This window comes from Aquarana catesbeiana, linkage group LG04 (assembly GCF_042186555.1).
Source record: "Aquarana catesbeiana isolate 2022-GZ linkage group LG04, ASM4218655v1, whole genome shotgun sequence".
Lineage (NCBI taxonomy): Eukaryota > Metazoa > Chordata > Amphibia > Anura > Ranidae > Aquarana > Aquarana catesbeiana.
The window spans coordinates 90,941,656-90,960,875 of record NC_133327.1 but is presented as its reverse complement, the minus strand read 5'-3'; the positions used below and the strand labels follow the sequence as shown (position 1 = coordinate 90,960,875).

General features: G+C 47.6%; 1 protein-coding gene across 6 annotated transcripts in view; it reads left to right on the top strand.

Moving 5' to 3' along the window:
* LPIN1 (lipin 1) overlaps window positions 1-19,220 on the top strand; it is a 265,282-nt gene that overhangs the window by 96,478 nt on the left and 149,584 nt on the right. The window contains exons 1-2 of one of the 6 annotated variants that reach the window (XM_073625363.1): window positions 14,423-14,633; window positions 16,300-16,374. The exons of 3 other annotated variants lie outside the window; for them this stretch is intronic. The gene's annotated coding sequence lies outside the window, so the exon portion shown is untranslated. Of the gene's footprint in view, window positions 1-14,421; window positions 14,634-16,116; window positions 16,375-19,220 lie in introns of those variants that run through there. 2 more of the 6 variants (XM_073625367.1, XM_073625364.1) reach the window with 2 other exon arrangements.

Here is a 19,220-nt window from a genome sequence, read left to right as displayed (position 1 = left end):
TAGCAGTGCCGCTACCTACGGGTGTCACCCCTCTGGCGGGTGTCACCCGGGTGCGGCCCGCACCCCCCGCACCCACCTAACAATGCCACTGCATAGCTGCAGCAGTGGGCATACTATGCAGGGAAGTTTTCAGCTCCAGGACAAAGTTACGGTTACCAGCAACATCACATCCAAAACTAGTCGGATACGTGGATGCTGATTTGGCCGGGGACTGTACAGACCACAAATCCACAAGTGGATTCATCTTCCAGTATGAGGAAGGAACCATAAGTTGGTCTAGACGAAAGCAAGCAACTGTTGCTCTATCTTCAACTGAAGCAAAGTACATTGCAGCAGCATACGCATGTCAAGAAGTGATATGGATTTATCAACTTTTTGAGGACATTGGAATAGACATGTCAAAACCAATTTCTATTTTTGAAGACAACCAGGGATGTATAAAGCTCACGTAATCAGAAAGGGTCGATCCTAGGACTAAACACATCTTTGTCAAGTATTACCTACTGAGGCATTATCAAGAGCAATGTCTTATTGACATTCAATACTGCCCATCAGAGGAGATGACTGCCGATGCACTCACCAAACCTTTGTTGAAGGAACGTCATAGCTAAATATAATTTGACAAAGCACATGCTGTTGAGTTGGAAAAGTATAACAGCAAAGTTGCTTATAAACTGCCGCCCCCCCGCATGAGAGAAATTCTCCCTACCCGAATCCCGGCTCCCGCGGCCGCCCCCCGCACACATGCAGCCCACGGCGGCCACCTTGCTGTATCGGCGCTGTTGTGTATGGGCGTGCTTGGCAGAGGGTGGAGGGGCGTGTGTATGGGCGTGCTTAGCAGAGGTCACGCCCCTCCACCCTCTGACAAGCACGCCCATACACAGCAGCGCCGCTCGCTACATCAAGGCTGCTGCCGTGGGCTGCATGTGTGCGGGGGCGGGCGCGGGAGCCGGGAATCAGGAAGACGGGTGGGGGGACTTTCTCTCATGCGGGGGGCGGCGTGTGACTCACGCCCCCATAAGCGGCCGATGACTGGCGGAGGTGGAGCATTATGCTCCGCCTACCCTCCTCCACACTGCCTGACCCTTCTCCTCGGCACTGGGGCAGGGTCTGGCAGTGACGTCAGGAAGAGATAAACAGAGAGAGGCACAAGGGAACCCCGCAGAACAGCAGGTAAAGTTATTAAATAAATTATAAGAGTTTTATGGGAACAGTGTTGGCATTTGATGGCACAGTGGCTACAATTGATGGGGCACAGTGACAGCGTTTGATGGGGCACAATGGCTGCGTTTAAAGGCACGGTGGCTGCAAATGATGGGGCACAGTGACAGCGTTTGATGGGGCACAATGGCTGCATTTAAAGGCACAGTGGCTGCAAATGATGGGCACAGTGACTGCAAATGATGGGCACAGTGACAGCATTTGAGGGCACAGTGCCTGCAATTGATGGGGCACAGTGGCTGCGTTTGGTGGGCACAGTGGCTGCGTTTGATGGGGCACAATGGCCGCATTTGATGGCACAGTGGCTGCAAATGATGGGCACAGTGGCTGCATTTGGTGGGCACAGTGGCTGCGTTTGGTGGGCACAGTGGCTGCGTTTGGTGGGCACAGTGGCTGCGTTTGGTGGGCACAGTGGCTGCGTTTGATGGCACAGTGGCTGCAATTGATGGGCACAGTGGCTGCAATTGATGGGCACAGTGGCTGCGTTTGGTGGGCACAGTGGCTGCGTTTGGTGGGCACAGTGGCTGCGTTTGATGGCACAGTGGCTGCGTTTGATGGCACAGTGGCTGCGTTTGATGGCACAGTGGCTGCAATTGATGGGCACAGTGACTGCGTTTGATGGGGCACAGTGTCTGCGTTTGGTGGGCACAGTGGCTGCAATTGATGGGCACAGTGGTTGCGTTTGGTGGGCACAGTGGCTGCGTTTGGTGGGAATAGTGGCTGTGTTTGGTGGGAATAGTGGCTGCGTTTGATGGAACAGTGGCTGCATTTGATGGGGCACAGTGAGGCTGCAATTGATGTCTTTTTTTCTGAATTTCTTAGTTTGTTTGCACCCCCCCAAAAATTTTGAGCACCAGCCGCCACTGGCATGTGCAAAGTGCTCCATGCATGCTAAAATCAATGCAAACCCTTTAAACAGTCCACATTTAGTTGCAGTCTCCAGGGAGTGGGGAAGGGTACCTGTCAAAAACAGGTACCTGTTCCCCCCTCCCCCCTCCCCCCTGAAAGGTGCCAAATGAGCCTAAAGAGGAAGGGGTGTGGTTTACAGATGATAGGGTGGGTCTTAAACAGGAAGGGGTGTGGCCTCTGCAGCAAAGGGTGGGGCATATTTAAATTAGGGGGGTGCATGAGTTTAGTCCGGCCTAGGGCAGCACAAAACCTAAATACACCACTGGGTACCAGAGAGACAGACAGGAGCACCAGAGAGACAGATATCAGCACCAGAGACAGGTAGAAACATCAAAGAGGCATACAGGAGCATCAGAGACAGAGAGGAGCAACAGAGACAGATAGGTACCAGAGAGACGGACATGAGCACCAGAGACAGGTAGAAACATCAGAGAGACATACAGGAGCATGAAAGACAGACAGGCACCAGAGAGACAGACAGGAGCACCAGAGAGACAGAAGCACCAGAGAGACAGACAGGAGCACCAGAGACAAGTAGAAATCTCAGAGAGACATACAGGAGAGGAGCAACGAAGACAGACAGGAGCAACAGAGACAGACAGGACAGGTACCAGAGAGAAAGACATGAGCACCAGAGAGACAGACATGGGTACCAGAGACAGGTAGAAACATCAGAGAGGCATACAGGAGCATTAGAAACAGACAGGTACTAGACAGACAGGAGCAATGAAGACAGACAGTAGCTACAGAAGCTCCATAGACAGACAGGAGCACCAGAGAGACAGACAGGAGCACCAGAGAGACAGACAGGAGCACCAGAGAGACAGACATGAGCACCAGAGACATGCCTGTATTAGAGAGACTTAACAGGAGCATCAGAGACAAGCCGGAGCACCAGAGAGACAGACAGGCACTAGAGAGACAGGCAGGAGCACTAGAATAACAGACATCAGCACCAGAGACAGGTAGGAACATCAAAGAGGCATACAGGAGCATCAGAGACAGAGAGGAGCAACAGAGACAGACAGGTACCAGAGAGACAGACATGAGCACCAGAGACAGGTAGAAACATCAGAGAGGCATACAGGAGTATCAAAGACAGACAGGCACCAGAGAGACAGACAGGAGGACCAGAGAGACAGACAGGAGCACCAGAGACAAGTAGAAATCTCAGAGAGGCATACAGGAGAGGAGTAACAGAGACAGACAGGAGAAACAGAGACAGACAGGTACCAGAGAGAAAGACACGAGCACCAGAGAGACAGACATGGGTACCGGAGACAGGTAGAAACATCAGAGAGGCATACAGGAGTATCAGAAACAGACAGGTACTAGACAGACAGGAGCACCAGAGGGACAGACAGGAGCAATGAAGACAGACAGTAGCTACAGAAGCTCCATAGACAGACAGGAGCACCAGAGAGACAGACAGGAGCACCAGAGAGACAGACAGGAGCACCAGAGAGACAGACAGGAGCACCAGAGAGACAGACATGAGCACCAGAGACATGCCTGTACTAGAGAGACTAAACAGGAGCATCAGAGACAAGCAGGAGCACCAGAGAGACAGACAGGCGCTAGAGAGACAGACAGGAGCAACAGAGAGACAGACAGGAGCAACAGAGAGACAGGCAGGAGCAACAGAGAGACAGGCAGGAGCACTAGAGAGAAAGACATGAGCGCCAGGGGCAGACATGAGCGACAGGGACAGACTGGTACTAGAGAGACAAACAGGAGCATCAGAGACAGACAGGAGCTCCAGAGAGACAGAGAGGTACTGCTGAGACAGATGGCATTCAGAGACACAAACAGGTATTGTCATTTTCAATAATGACAGAAATTCCTGAGGTTGTCAGGAGTAAAGATGACCTCTGGTTTGGTCCAATTGTGGGTTGTAACCAAACCCAGGAGGAAGCCGTCTCTCCCGCCCAATCAACTACAGCCAGGGCAATCCTTGCAGTGGCACAGCTCAAAGGGGCGGGGGTGCTTGTAACATCTTTAACTTAACTTAATATGGCCTCATGCGGATGGGAAATGCCCTGGCCGCAGTTGACTTCGCGTGCAGTGGGTTGGAAAGGCGAATTCTTGTGTTCAGATCAAACCTAAGCTCATCCTTAGGAGCTGTTGAGGCACATAGAAGCTTGCAAGGCAAACAATACCACACATACAGTGTATGTGCTTTATTAAAACCTGTAATTAGAGAATAGTGCCAAACTCTTTGTAAATTCCAAAGAAAATTAAAAACTTTAATAATAAAACTTTATAATGTGAAACTAGCCCAAAGCTGTATATGGTACGATGCTCATGGACAGCTTCAGCGACACCTCATGCTAGCTTTGCATATTTTCCATTAGTAATACAATGCTTAATCTTATATTATTGCTTACCTTTAACCACTTGACCTCCTGAAGGTTTTACCCCCTTCATGACCAGGGCATTTTTTGCTATTCAGCACTGCGCTACTTTAACTGGTAGTTGCGTGGTCATGCAACACTGTACCCAAATTAAATGTATATCATTTTTTTACACAAATAAAGCATTCTTTGGACGGTATTTGCTTACCACTGTGTTTTTTTAATCTCTTATTATATAAATTAAAAAAGACAGAAAATTTAGAAAAAAACCTCCGATATTTTCTATTTTCTGCTATAAAATATAGCAGATGAAAAATATCAAATTTCTTCATAAATTTAGGCCAAAATGTATTCTGCTACATGTCTTTGGTAAGGAAATTCCCAATAAGCGTATATTGATTGGTTTGTGTAAAAGTTAGAGTATCTACAAACTGTTGTATAAATACTGGGATTTGTATTTTGTTTTTTATACTAGTAATGGCGGTGATCAGCTAGATAGTGGGACTGTGATAGTGTAGCGGAAAGTCTGACACTAACTGACACTTTGTGGGAACTGGCTAACTAACGTTGACATCACCAGTGACACTAATGCAGTGATCAGTGCTAATACTATACACTGTCACTGTACTGATATTGGCTGGGAAGGAGTAAACATCTCGGGTGATCAATGCGGTTAAATGTGTACATAACAATGTGTAATGTGTGCTGCTTTTTAGTAAATATCTGCTTTGCAGGGATAAGAAACAGAGAGATCGTTCCCTCTGTCTGTACAGAGCCCTGTGTTGATTGTCAACATAGGGCTCTGGGCTGTGATTGGACACAGCCAATCAGCAGGTCCGTCATTGGCTGGGACGTGCTGACTAAAATGGGGTACACACTATAAAAAAATCAGGCAAATGATCGTCCTTTTTTTTTGTTGTTTCACAGCAAATTGGAACAGATGAAAGAAAATTCGTAATTCTCATACGACAAAGGCTTTTTTTTTTGTTTGTTTATTGTTTCTGATCATGCACAGTGTTTCTTTTCTTATTTTTCTTGTATGAAAATTGTATCAAAATGGTACATATTAAACGAAAATCATTCGTTCTGTTCCCGTACGAGAAAAATTTTGGAGTTTGTCCCTTCGGAAATTTTCGTACAAAAATTCGTAATTGGCTGTCGAAAGTTGTGTACACACTATACGAAAATCATACGAAAATTCTTTGGATGGAAATGTTCAACCGATTTTCTTATAGTGTGTATGAGCCTTTAGCCCTGCCGGCGGCCGGGGGGCACATGTGCGCCCTGGTCCCAGAAGAAAGCCGCAATATACAGGTGATGCCACCCTACCACCGGCAAGCGGTTAAAATAGCATCTGCAGCAAACCAATCCGAATCTTTTTTTAACTAGGCAAAAAAATAGCTTGCTCAGGTGGTTGTCAGCCAAATGAGTTGTACACACTGCGACTGTGATGCTTTGCTGCGTGGCATGCATGCATGATCAGCTCAGCTTACATGGCTGGCACAGTCCCTGTGTGCTGGGTTGAATAACTCCTGAGCATTGGCAGAGTTCACTACCCCATTCTGGCTAATGTAGATGCCAAAGGACTGGTAATCGGGGAGAAGATGCCGGTGCCAGTGAGGGAGCCGCACTATTAGAGAAGAAATAAATATAGTGCTCTTAGTTCCACTGTAATTACCCGGTAATCTATTTTTCATGAAATTGTTTCCTATGCCCCGTACACACAATCAGAAATTCCGTCAGAAAAAATTTGGATGGTTTTTCCGACAGAATTCCGCTCAAGCTTGCCTTGCATACACACGGTCACACAAAAGTTCTCTGAACTTTCGACCGTCAAGCACGCGGTAACGTACAACACTACGGCGAGCCAAGAAAATGAAGTTCAATGCTTCCGAGCATGCGCTGAATTGTTTCCGAACATGCGTGATTTTTTGCGTATCCGAATTGCATACAGACGAACGCATTTTTGGATAGGAACTTTTTCCGACCGAAAAATAGAGAACCTGCTCTCAATCAAGTCCGGTGGAGCATACACACGGTGAGAATTTCTGACCAAAAGCTCACATCCGACTTTTGCTGGCGGAATTTCTGATTGTGTGTACGGGGCATTACTGTGCTTTTCTGCTCCCATGTAACACCCTCTGTGAGCTCCTGAACCTCTTCTTTTCCTCTCACTTCTGTTTGTTTAGAATGAGCAGGGCATGTTAGCTATAGTCATGGGCACTGCTCTATCCACACCCATAGTCCATCTCAGAAGCAAGCAAGGTGGGTGGCTACATTCTTATATACAGTGGGACCATGGAGAAAGAAGGCTAGGCTCACACTGGTGCAGGTTGGAAATGTGTGCAAAATTGTGTGCGTTCCTGACCCACACTGAGAAATGCTGAACTTTAGTAGACTCATTTAAATGAATGTGATGTACATGTGAAGGGGGATCTACTGTGCCCGTGTACGTAGGGTAACACTCGTGTAAAGTGCGCTCGTTAATTCCCGGTGACTGGGCGGAGACTGCGGCCATATGAAACATCTAACATTAAAGTGGTTGTAAACCCTCTCATATACATAGTTAAGTGAATAGCCTCAGATGATACACAGAGATGAAACAAATATCCCTACATAAATTTTACTTGTTTATCTGCAGCAATCTCACATGATACAAATGTTATAAGTTGAGTTGCAGTTCAGTGAGTAAAATAAATATTTAATCCCCAAGCAAAACATGACTTAGTACTTGGTGGAGAAAGCCTGCCTTGTTGGCAAGCACAGAGGTAAGACGTTTCTTGTAGTTGGTGACCAGGTTTGCACACATCCCAGGAGGGATCTTGGTCCACTCTTCTTTACAAATCTTCTCTAAATCATTGAGGTTTCTTGGCGGTCACTTGACAACTCGAAGTTTCAGCTCCCTCCATACATTTGCTATAGGATTAAGGTCTAGAGACCTGATAGGGCCCTCCATGACCTTAATGTGCTTCTTCTTGAGCCACTCGTGTGTTGCCTTGGGGGTATGTTTTGGGTTATTGTCATGCTGGAAGACCCATCTTCAGTGTTCTGGCTGAGGGAAGAAAGCTCTTATTCAAAATTGTACAATACATGGCTCCGTTCATTGGCCCCCTCAATGCGGCAAAGTCCGCCTGTACCTTTACCAGAGAAACTGCCTCAAAGCATAATGTTTCCACCTCTGTGCTTGACTGTAGGGATGGTGTTCTTAGGGTCAGTGTCAGTATTTTTCTTCCTCCAAACATGGCAAGTCTAGGTAATGCCAAAGAACTCAATTTTGGTCTCATCTGACCACAGCACTTTCTACCAATCCTTCTCTGAATCATTACAGTGTTCAGTGGCAAACTTCAGAGACCAAAATCGAACACTGAAGATGGGTCATGGATGGGTCTTCCAGCATGACAATGACCCAAAACATATCGCCAAGGCAACAAAGGAGTGGCTCAGGAAGGAGTGCATTAGGGTCATGGAGTGGCCTTGCCAGTCTCCAGACCTTAAAGTGATTGTAACGGATCATTTTTATTTTTTTTTAAATAACAAACATGTCATACTTACCTCCACTGTGCAGCTTGTTTTGCATAGAGTGGCCCCAAACATCCTCTTCTTGGGTCCCCAGCGGCTCTTGCAGCTCCTCCCCGCATCAGATAATCCTCTAGGAAAAACGCTCTCCCGGGGGGTTATCTTGTGGGCGCACACGTCACTGGATTTGATTGACAGCAGCGGGAGCCAATGGCTGCGCTGCTATCAATCTATCAAATCAAGAGCCGGGACCCTGTGGAGAGAGGGACAGCGCGTCCCAGCTGAGGAGATGAAGGGGCTCAGGTAAGTAAAACAGGGGGGCTGGGGGGCCAGTGACTGCTAGGTGTTTTTTCACCTTAATGCATAGGATGCATTAAGGGGAGAAAACACGATGGTGTACAAACCCTTTAATCCCATAGAAAATTTATAGAAGGAGCTGAAAGGTCGAGTTGCCAAGTGTTAGAGAAATTAGATGCTTATTTTATAATAATTTATGAATGCTTGCAAAATATTGCTTAGTAGAATAGTTTCAACTTACACAGAGTTGTTTTGAGTCCTTGAAATGCATATAAATCACAGAGATAACATAATTCATTTTTAGTTCACTAATGAGAAACAAAACTTTTGACAGCAGTTGAACTACAGCCTGATAAGATAAGAACATCTTATACAGGTGGTTTAGAAATGTGGAATATGGGAAAGTTATGTACAGTACACTAATTAAGTTTGACAGGGTCAAACAAAGGTCTGCTTGTGCCCTCATTAAAACTGTTAAAATACATTGAATAAGAAAACACTGATGTGTATTTATGAATATATTAATAATTAGACAATATTGAATAAAGTAGTTGGCTTTGTATATTGTAGAACCAATATATGAATACATACATATAGGATTATATAGTGAGACATATAACACATAAGGTGGGGTTATTGAAAGTTCATTCTCCCAAAGTCATAAACCTGTTATCCTTGAAGTTGGTGAAGTTTTATCAGGACGAGGAGGGTTTGATTTAACACAGCTGGGTGCCATACTGTCTCTACACAGGTGTTTTTAATTGGACGAAACCAGTTATAAATCACTTTAATGAACATATAGGAATTCTGGGAATGAATAAGTTTGTCTGGTTGTAGAACAGGTGTCAGATTTATGGTTAGTTACATTGTTGTAGATCCTAGCAAGAAAAACTAAGAGAATAAAGTTCTCTTAAGAGGGCAAAAAACACTATGAGGAGTACAAAAAACTTGTTTTAATAGTACAAAAATATACACCACACTAATTAACCTAAATAAAGGAAAAGGGAGGGCACAGATACATGACTAAAACAAACCAAGTAAAATAAAGACAACGTTGTCAATAATTAAAAACATGGGGAGCCGCGGCTGCACATCACACATACATACCACAATCACCACATACAGACTCTAGTAACTGAAGAATATGACTGGTTTAGGAATGGAGGCTGAACTTAAATGGTAGATCAAAAATAAGTGATTTTGGTAAAACAGGCTCCTAATGATAAGTTCCTTCAATCATCAGCCATAAGCGTAGTATACTGAGTAAGTGGATGGATGATTAGAGTGTGCTGAAGAAGATTAATTGAGTGTAACAGTTCATCAGGGTCTGTCAGGTGTAGAAGCACAGACCATCATTATTAGTAAGCAGGATTGCAGCAAATGTAACAAACAACTGGACTTGAATGTTCAAAGGTTTGGGAGGTACAACGGGGCTATGACATTTAGATGAATTAATATGCAAGTATTGCCCTCAAAGGGCCGGTTGTATCTGTAATACTAGATGTCCAGAGCACCCAACCCCCTCTTACATCAGATGTCAAGAGCCCCCCACCATCAGAAGTTAAAAGTTCCCTACCCTCTCTTACATCCCAGTAAAACCCCCTTACATTGTGCTGCTGCTGGGAAGCAGAAAGTGCAGGGTCTGAAGGAGGACCAAAGGAGGTATGAGGACCACATGAAATGGCTGGAGGGCCGCATTCGGCCCGCGGGCCTAGTGTTTGACACATGTGTCTTAATGCATAGAATTAAATCCTTCTGCCTTTAGAACCACTTTAGGCGGTTCCCCGACTATGGGCCTCACTGTGCGCCATATTAAAGTGCAGAGTTCCTCTGAAAAGCAACTTGTCTCATGTTACTTCACACCGTACCTGTATAGTTACATTAGGAGGGATGTGCTGAGTCCATGCCTACTCCAACAGTCCAGTGTACATCTCTTACCTCAATACCAGTAACAGTATGGGGTCCCGCCGAGCACTTAGAGTGGACCTCATGCATGCTCTCATGAACTCTTCACTTCCCATACCTCCTAACCAGGCCATAGATCTCCTTAATGCTGGTCTGCTTCCGGTTACCATTGGAGACAGACAGCTGAGGAGGGAGTCAGAACGTTCCCCCCCTCACTACCCAAGGACCTGTCACCTTTACCAGGTACCATGGTTGCTGTAGCTCGTTCCTTCACCTGGTTACCCATAGCAACTATACTCCTCTTCCTCGTCTTGCTAAATTGTCTTGTGATACTCCATAGCACATGCACTATGAGGTATGGAGTATCACACCACCTTTTGTAGTAGTGTTACTTCACCCCCTGTAGAGCAATTACAGGCCCAGGTTCTTTAGATACTCCAGAACCCACATGCACCCCTTTGAATAACTTCAGACCAGGATTAGAATGGTTACCACAACTTTACTGAGGAAAAGGTATCATGGCAATACAAAGTCGTAGGCCCCTTTCACACTGGGGCGGTGGGGGCGTCGTAGGGTGACCACATTTCCAAACTGCCATTCAGGGACACCCCCCCTGCCCCCCTTCCCAAGAAAAGATGGGGGTTTGGGGGAATGTAGTCTCGGGGTTGACGGGGAATTCGGTGGCAGGGGTGATTTGTCGGGCGAATGGCTGGTGTTGTACTACACTGTAATATATAATGAAATTGTTCAGCTTACCATAATGCAGAATCAGTGGGGACCCTGAGCTTGTCACTTACCACCTGATGCAGTGTGCCACTTGCCACCGATGCCTGCCCCTAGATGCAGATTGTTACTTGCCACTGTTGCCTGCCGCCAGATGCAGCGTGTCACTTGTCACCAGATGTAGCGTGTCACTTGCCACGAGATGCAGTGTGCCACTTGCCACCCATTGCCTGCCACCAGATGCAGCGTTTCACTTGCCACCGTTGCCTGGTGCCAGATGCAGTGTGCCACTTTTCACCCATAGCTTGCCACCAGATGCAGTGTGCCACTTTCCACCCAGGCGCGGAGCAGGAAGTGAAATCTTCCCCGCTGTGAAAGCTCGGGCTCTGCCTCTCTCCTCCTCATGATGTCACTGGTTGCTAGATGCGAGGCGGAGCGGCAGCTAGCAACCATTTGGGCACTGAGCCAACGGCTCATGTAAAAGGGGTCTCACCAGCCAGGGGTCCACCACAGGCTGTCAGTGAGTGACAGCAGCGATGTGAGGGATATTTTAGAGGGCATCAGATCGGGTCAGGGCCAGGGGGCAATTCCGGGACACTGTATTGTCCCGGAATGAGGGTGCCCGGGACCCGGGACAGACCTGCTAATTGCGGGATTGTCCCGGGCAATCCGGGACACGTGGGCACCCTAGGGCGTCGGCGGTACAACAGCGCTATCTTTAGCGCTGCTGTACCGTCGTTCTTGCAGCGGTATTCGGCCGCTAGCGGTGCGGTTTTAACCCCCGCTGGTGGCCGAAAAAGGGTTAAAATCCCTCGTACAGCGCGGCTATAGCCGCGGTATTGCCGCGGTATAGCCGCGCTGTCCCATTGATTTCAATGGGCAGGAGCGGTGAAGGAGCGGTGAATACACCGCTCCTTCACCGCTCCAAAGAAGCGGTTTGCAGGACTTTTTTCACCGTCCTGCCAGCGCACCGCTTCAGTGTGAAAGCCCTCGGGCTTTCACACTGAACAAACAGCGGAGGCTGTTTAGGGGCGGTTTGCAGGCGGTATTTTTAGCGCAATACCGCCTGCAAACCGCCTCAGTGTGAAATGGGCCTAACTAAAATAACGTGAGGGTCCAGGCATACCCCTGAGGTGAGAGTCCATATAGGCATTGTCCATGACTTGGACGTTGTCTGTGACTCCCGGTATCTTCAGCGCCATCCTAGCGCTCATAGGTGGTTCTCCATGCCCTCAGCTCTACGCACTACACTCCGACTTCTGCTTCCATTAAAGCTGTAGTAAACCGCTACAGTTTAAAAAAAATACAAAGAAAAAAAAAAAACACCCGCAAGGCAATTGTATAATGTGCTAATGTGCTAGTTTGCATCAGATACTAGCACATTATAAAATGTTGACCTTAGAATGAAGCCCTCCAGCGGTGCACTGTCACCACTCACAGGGGTTTCCATTGACACCCGCTCTTGCCTCCGTGTTTGTGGGCTCTGGCTGTATGATTGGCCGGAACCACGATGATACACTCCCACACATGTGTTAGGTCGATATGGGAGGCTCTGTAGGTATGGGACACTCACAAACTGCACATGCGCATGAGACATACAATCTTCCGGGATGTGTTCCACTTTCGTTTTGTAATCCACTCACTTTGCGACAGGTGTTCTGTCGATAGGAAACGCTCGCTCTCGGATAGCGCACTTAAAGAAAAGCAGCCCGCTCTCAAATAGCGCATTTATTGTGCATATAGGCTGCCAGCGCCATATATTGCCAAAGCAGGGACTTTTCTTTAACCACTTTCCAACCGAAGCACGCCGATATACGTCGCCAAAGTGGCACGGGTGCCAAAACCACGTACCCGTGTGTCGCTGCATCGTCAGCGGCTAGTGGGTGCACCCGGCGCGGGAGCGTGCCCGCGGGTCCTGCAGACTCGATATCCGCCGGTGGCCCGCGATCATGGCACAGAGAGGCATTTCCCTGTTCTGCCTAACAACATGACAGGGATCTACTGCTCCCAGTGATCTCTGTCATGTTCTAGTGAGCCCATCCCCCTACAGTTAGAACATGCTGAGGGAAAACACTTAACCCCTTGATCGCCCCCCTAGTGTTTAACCCCTTCCCTGCCAGTGTCATTTACACAGTAATCAGTGCATTTTTATAGCACTGATCACTGTATAAATGACAATGGTCCCAAAATAGTGTCAAAAGTGTCCGATCTGTCCACTGCAATGTTGCAGTCAGGATAAAAATCGCATATCGCCGCCATTACCAATAAAAAAAAATTATAATAAAAATGCCATAAGTCTATCGACTATTTTGTAGACGCGATAACTTTTGCGCAAACCAATCAATATATGCTTATTGTGCTTATTTACCAAAAATATGTAGAAGAATACATACTGACTGAGGAAGAAAATCATTTTTTTATATTTTTTGGAGGATATTTAATATAACAAAAAGTAAAAAATATTGCTTTTTTTTCAAAATGTTCGCTTATTTTTGTTTATAGCGCAAAAAATAAAAACGGCAGAGGTGATCAAATATCACCAGCTCTATTTGTGGGGGAAAAAGGACGTCATGGTACAACGTCGCACGACCGCGCAATTGTCAGTTAAAGCGATGTAGTGCCGTATCGTAAAAAAAGGGCTTGGTTAGGAAGGGGGTAAATCCTTCCGGGGCTGAAGTGGTTAAATGCCGCTCCTAGCTGCGCATGCAATATTGAGAGCCTTCCGCTTACCGGAAGATTGTATGTCTCACACGCATGCGCACTTTGTGAGCGCCCCATACCTACAGAGCGTCATTTTGAGACATAACACTGGCACCAAGCTCAGAAGGTCTGGTACGGTATGCGGGATCTTCACAGCGCATGCACTGGTCACGTCACCAGCTGCATCCAGGGTGAATATCTCCTAAACAGGCGTTTACCTACAGGTAAGTCTTATTATAGGTAAAAATCACAACGAGGACTTTAATGGCGCTATAAGAATTGATGGCACCCCTGTGTGTTTACTGAAGTGCAGCGCGGTGAGAACACGCGTGATTTCCTGCACAATTGCCACCCGCAGATGTGTGACCTTAGCCTTATGGGAAGTCAGGTCACAGCAGGGAAACAATAGAAGGAATTTGGAGGAGGCTGAGAGCAATAGAAGGGACTGTTCTGAGGTAAGTACACATCCTCTTTCTTTAAACCAGAGTTTGGTGTGAATGCAAAATTTGGAAATGAAAGCTGGAAGCTGATTGGTTGTCAGTGTTAGGAAATGCCCCAGTGTGGTGTCTTTATTTTCTATCACTATATCACTAGTACAGTCACCCCGCACATGACTGGAGGTGACTGGAGGTGAGGAGGATTAGTCAGGGAGGATGACAGCTCTGTACACGTCAATTCCACACCTGCTGATGGATTGGCCTGAGAAGATGCCGCCTGCTAATTGGCTGCCTTGATCACCTCAGCCCCCTCCTCATTGCACGCTCACACGTCTCCTCCAGCATGAGTGCACGCGCACGGTCACTCAGCTCTAGCTTGCCTGTCAGTGAGGGACCTCGCGGGAACGCGCTCCATGGCTCCTCCCCCCAGATCCAGCTGATGAGTCCTGATGTCTGTCCCGGTGGTGTGTGTCCCCGGAGGAGGGAGGTGTGACACCGGCACAGGGGGTTATCCCGGGAGGCTGATCCCCTGACTGCTCTCTATACTGCCCTGTGTACCCCATCCACAGACGTGAGTATCAGTCTTCTCCTTGGGGCACAGCATCCATGGATGAGGGGGGGAGGGGAGGACATCACAATCAGCCTGCTGACCAGTGTGCAAATGTAAAGCAAACCACTGTCCTAGGGACTGATCACTGTCCTAGGGACTGATCCTTGTGCCAGGGACTGATCACTGTCCTAGGGACTGATCCTTGTGCCAGGGACCGATCGCTGTCCTAGGGATGACCACTGTGCCAGGGACCGATCGCTGTCCTAGGGACTGATCCTTGTGCCAGGGACCGATCGCTGTCCTAGGGACTGACCACTGTGCCAGGGTCCGATCGCTGTCCTAGGGACTGACCACTGTGCCAGGGACCGATCGCTGTCCTAGGGACTGACCACTGTGCCAGGGACCAATCGCTGTGCTAGGGACTGACCACCGTGCCAGGGACCGATCGCTGTCCTAAGGACTGACCACTGTTCCAGGGACCGATCGCTGTGCCAGGGACTGATCACTGTGCCAGGGACTTATCGCTGTGCAGATGGACAAACCACTGTGCCAGGGACTGATCACTGCCCTAGAAACTGATCGCCGTGCCAGGGACTAATCGTTGTCCTAGGGACTAATCACTGTCCTAGGGACTGACCGCTGTGCCAGGGACTGATTGCTGTCCTAGGGACTGATCATTGTGCCAGGGACTGATTGCTGTGCAGATGGACAAACCACTGTGCCAGGGACTGATCACTGCCCTAGAAACTGATCGCCGTGCCAGGGACTAATCGTAGTCCTAGGGACTGACCACTGTGCCAGGGACTGACCGCTGTGCCAGGGACTGACCGCTGTGCCAGGGACTGACCGCTGTGCCAGGGACTGACCGCTGTGCCAGGGACTGATCACTGTCCTAGGGACTGATGATTGTGCCAGGGACTGATCGCTGACCTAGGGACTGATGATTGTGCCAGGGACTGATCGCTGTCCTAGGGACTGATGATTGTGCCAGGGACTGATCGCTGTCCTAGGGACTGATCGCTGTGCAGATGGACAAACCACTGTGCCAGGGACTGATCACTGCCCTAGAAACTGATCGCTGTCCTAGGGACTGATCGCCGTGCCAGGGACTGATCGCTGTTCCAGGGACTGATCGCTGTCCTAGGGACTGACCACTGTGCCAGGGACTGATCGCTGTGCAGATGGACAAACCACTGTGCCAGGGACTGATCACTGCCCTAGAAACTGATCGCTGGCCTAGGGACTGATTGTTGTGCCAGGGACAGATTGCTGTACTTGAGGACCGATCGCCATGCTAGGGACCGATCATAGTTCTAATGAGAGCTGCTTATCACTGTACTGAGGACAGACCAGTGTGCACACATGTTCTAGTGCCAGCTGCTGATCACTGTCCTCCTGTGTACACATCTGCTGCTGACATTGAGTGTAATGAGCAGAGCTCTCTAGGACCCAGCTGTCTCTTCCTGGAGGAGGCGAAGGAGGAGGCTGATCTTGTGTCTTATTTTCCTTCAAACTGAGCCTGCCTTCCCCAGTCTGGCCTGTGATTGGAGGTGTGCAGGGATAGTGGCACAGTGATTGGAGGTGTGCAGGGATAGTGGTAGAACGATTGGAGGAGGGGGGGGACACCTGGTACACTGGAGGTGACTCTATACCTACTGTAGATTTCTCTTGATCTCCTTCCATACAGACATGGATGGCTGAGTGTTCTCTGACTGATCACCTCATTGCAGCACGCTGGTGACACGGCTCCGTGTATGAACAGGTATGTACACTATGACCACAACACTTCCTTTTTTATGGCTTTGGATTGAGTTGGAAAGGGTTAAAGTATAATTAGAGGCAAATCATTTTATTCTTTTTTTTTTCCCATTTTGAATAGAGTATCCATTACAACCCTTGTAATATTATTATTATTATTATTATTTTTTTTGCAATGTGTGTCCCCTGTGTCCCCTGTGTCTTCTGTGTCCCCTGTATCTTCTGTGTCCCCTGTATCTTCTGTGTCCCCTGTGTCCCCTGTGTCCCCTGTGTCCCCTGTGTCCCCTGTGTCCCCTGTGTCCCCTGTGTCCCCTGTGTCCCCTGTGTCTTCTGTGTCCCCTGTGTCCCCTGTGTCCCCTGTGTCTTCTGTGTCCCCTGTGTCCCCTGTGTCCCCTGTGTCTTCTGTGTCCCCTGTGTCCCCTGTGTCCCCTGTGTCCCCTGTGTCCCCTGTGTCTTCTGTGTCCCCTGTGTCTTCCAGTCCTATAGTCAAAACAAGGGAATCCCTAGTTGTCCCCATTGTAAGATTTCTCCTCTATTGTTTTGCTGACAACCCAAAATTTGGGATATACTTTCAGTAATAATGGTAAACAGGACAAATGGGGAGGATGAAAGTCCCTAACGGGGGGCACAGACAGCAAGAAAACCTGACAGGGGCTCTAATCCCTCTCCACTATGTCCAAAACTAAAAAAAACAAATCTTTGCCTCTAGCTATTATTTACCTGGAACATAGGAAAGAAATAAAGAATCTGTATGCTCAGAAAGTGATTAAATCCGCTGTCACTGGGAACCTCTGTAGGGTTGTGCCTAGAGATCCTGTACAATGTCAGATGATCAGAGTGGCCCCCAGCCTAGGTTCTCGGATCGCTCTTCTCGTGTCGGTTTTTGGTTGTGGTAGCAGTCTGATGACTCAATAGTACATCTTCTCTTATTGGATCCCAAAAGCACAAGCTTCCGTCTGTGCTTAAAGCTGAACTTCTGAAATTCTCTCTTGCAGTGGGGTTCCCAGCCCCGCAACGCGATTTTACACAGTGCTTTACATATATTGTACATTCACATCAGTCCTGCCCCCCGGGAGCTTGCAATCTAAGGCCCCATTCATATTAGGCAATCTGCAATCGCAGGCCGGATTGCTACAATTCTACCTATGATTCAAAATCGTGGCAAAATGCACAGTGCTGGTTTGGGGTGCCATTTTTCATAACGGCACCCCAAACTCTGCTGCGATTGTTGTGCGACAGAATAGTGCGGCAAAATGCACACTTAAAAATCACACTAAGGTTGCCGCTCAAAAAGGGGCATAAGCTTCTTTTGGGCAACAAATGCACATAGAGTCGGCCCATTGAAGTGAGTGGGGTGCCCTGTGCGGAAAAGGAAGTAAAGCGCGCTTTTAAAATCGCAAAGCGATATCTGAAGGGGGCCTAAGGTCCTTGTCTCACATACATACTAGGGCTGATTTAGACAGGAGCCAATTAACCTACCGGCTTGTGTTTTTTGAAGTGAGAGAAGAAACCTAAACAACCTACACTCTAAGCACAGAGAGAACATACAGATAGTGTCCTGACCTTAATAAACTGTTTTTTTTTTTTTTTGGATTCATACTTGCCTAGGTGGATGCAGCATCGGTGCACCTCCTTCACTGAGAACCGAGCGATCAAATGCCACCGATCGCTTGGTTCTCGCAGCTCCCCCCGAGCAGAGAGCGGTGACTGTATGTCACCGCTCTCTGCTCTGCCCCCTTTTCGCTTAGCGGAGTGCTGGACTGTGGAGGGGGAGGAGCTGCCGGCTCTTGCTCTCATTAGCTCGCTGAGTGACTGAGCCGGGTGTCTGTCCAGGGATCTAGGCGGAACCAACTGCACTCCTGTGATCCACAGGAGAAGTACAGCGTAAAAAAAAGCTTCTCCTTTTTATTGTTACTAAACCCGCAACCATAAAATCAGTGTGTATATGCAATAAAGCATGCTTATTATACTCACTGTGGAACCAAGGAGTTAATTTTCTATATTGTGTAAAAAGGCTGTTTGATCCTGTCTTCTCTGATCCTTCCCTTTTTCCAATGTCCCCAATCCATCTCCTGAAAAGACAGCCTTTGGAGTCACTCTGCACATGCTCATCTTGGTGCGTATTGCTAAAGAGGTTTTTTTCTTGGGAGGGTGCACGTGATCAGCACAGGGCCAATCAGCACTGTCCAGACAGAGAGTCAGGAGTCATGCAGCCTCTTAGGACAGTCAGAAGAGAATGAAATCTCCTCTTACAAGCTTTAACCAGACACTGATAGAAGTCATAAGACTGCTATGTATGGCTGATGAGAAAATGTATTTAGCAGTTTTATACTTAATAAAATAATTACATTTCCATGTTCTGTGTACTGTAGGAGACCAGATATAGTGAATGCAGGCTCCTGGGTTTAGTAACACTTTAAGTCTAGCGTAGCTGTAACAAACACTTTTATTTATCTCACTGATCCCTGACACTCGGCGTTGCTGGCGGCCCCTTAGGCAGTGTGTTTTGTAGCTTGAAGCTCAAAAACGTTCAACAAGTAAAAACTCATTGTTTTCAGTATCCCTTGTTCATATCTGAGCGTTCTGTTGCTTGTAGCAAAACGCCTGTCACTCAGAAAAGTACATGCGCTACTTTGTAGGCAGAATTGAGCATTTTTGTCCCCATAGACTTCAATGGAAACGCCTGAAAAGCACAACATAAGCTTTTTTTTTTTTTTTTTTTCCAGAGCCTTTTTTTAAGCGTCTTGTCACTCGCTTCCACTTAAACAGCAGCTTTCCCCACCTTTTAGATGAAAAACACCTGATCGTCATGCATTTTTTTTTTTTTTTTTTTTAAACCTGCGATATAAA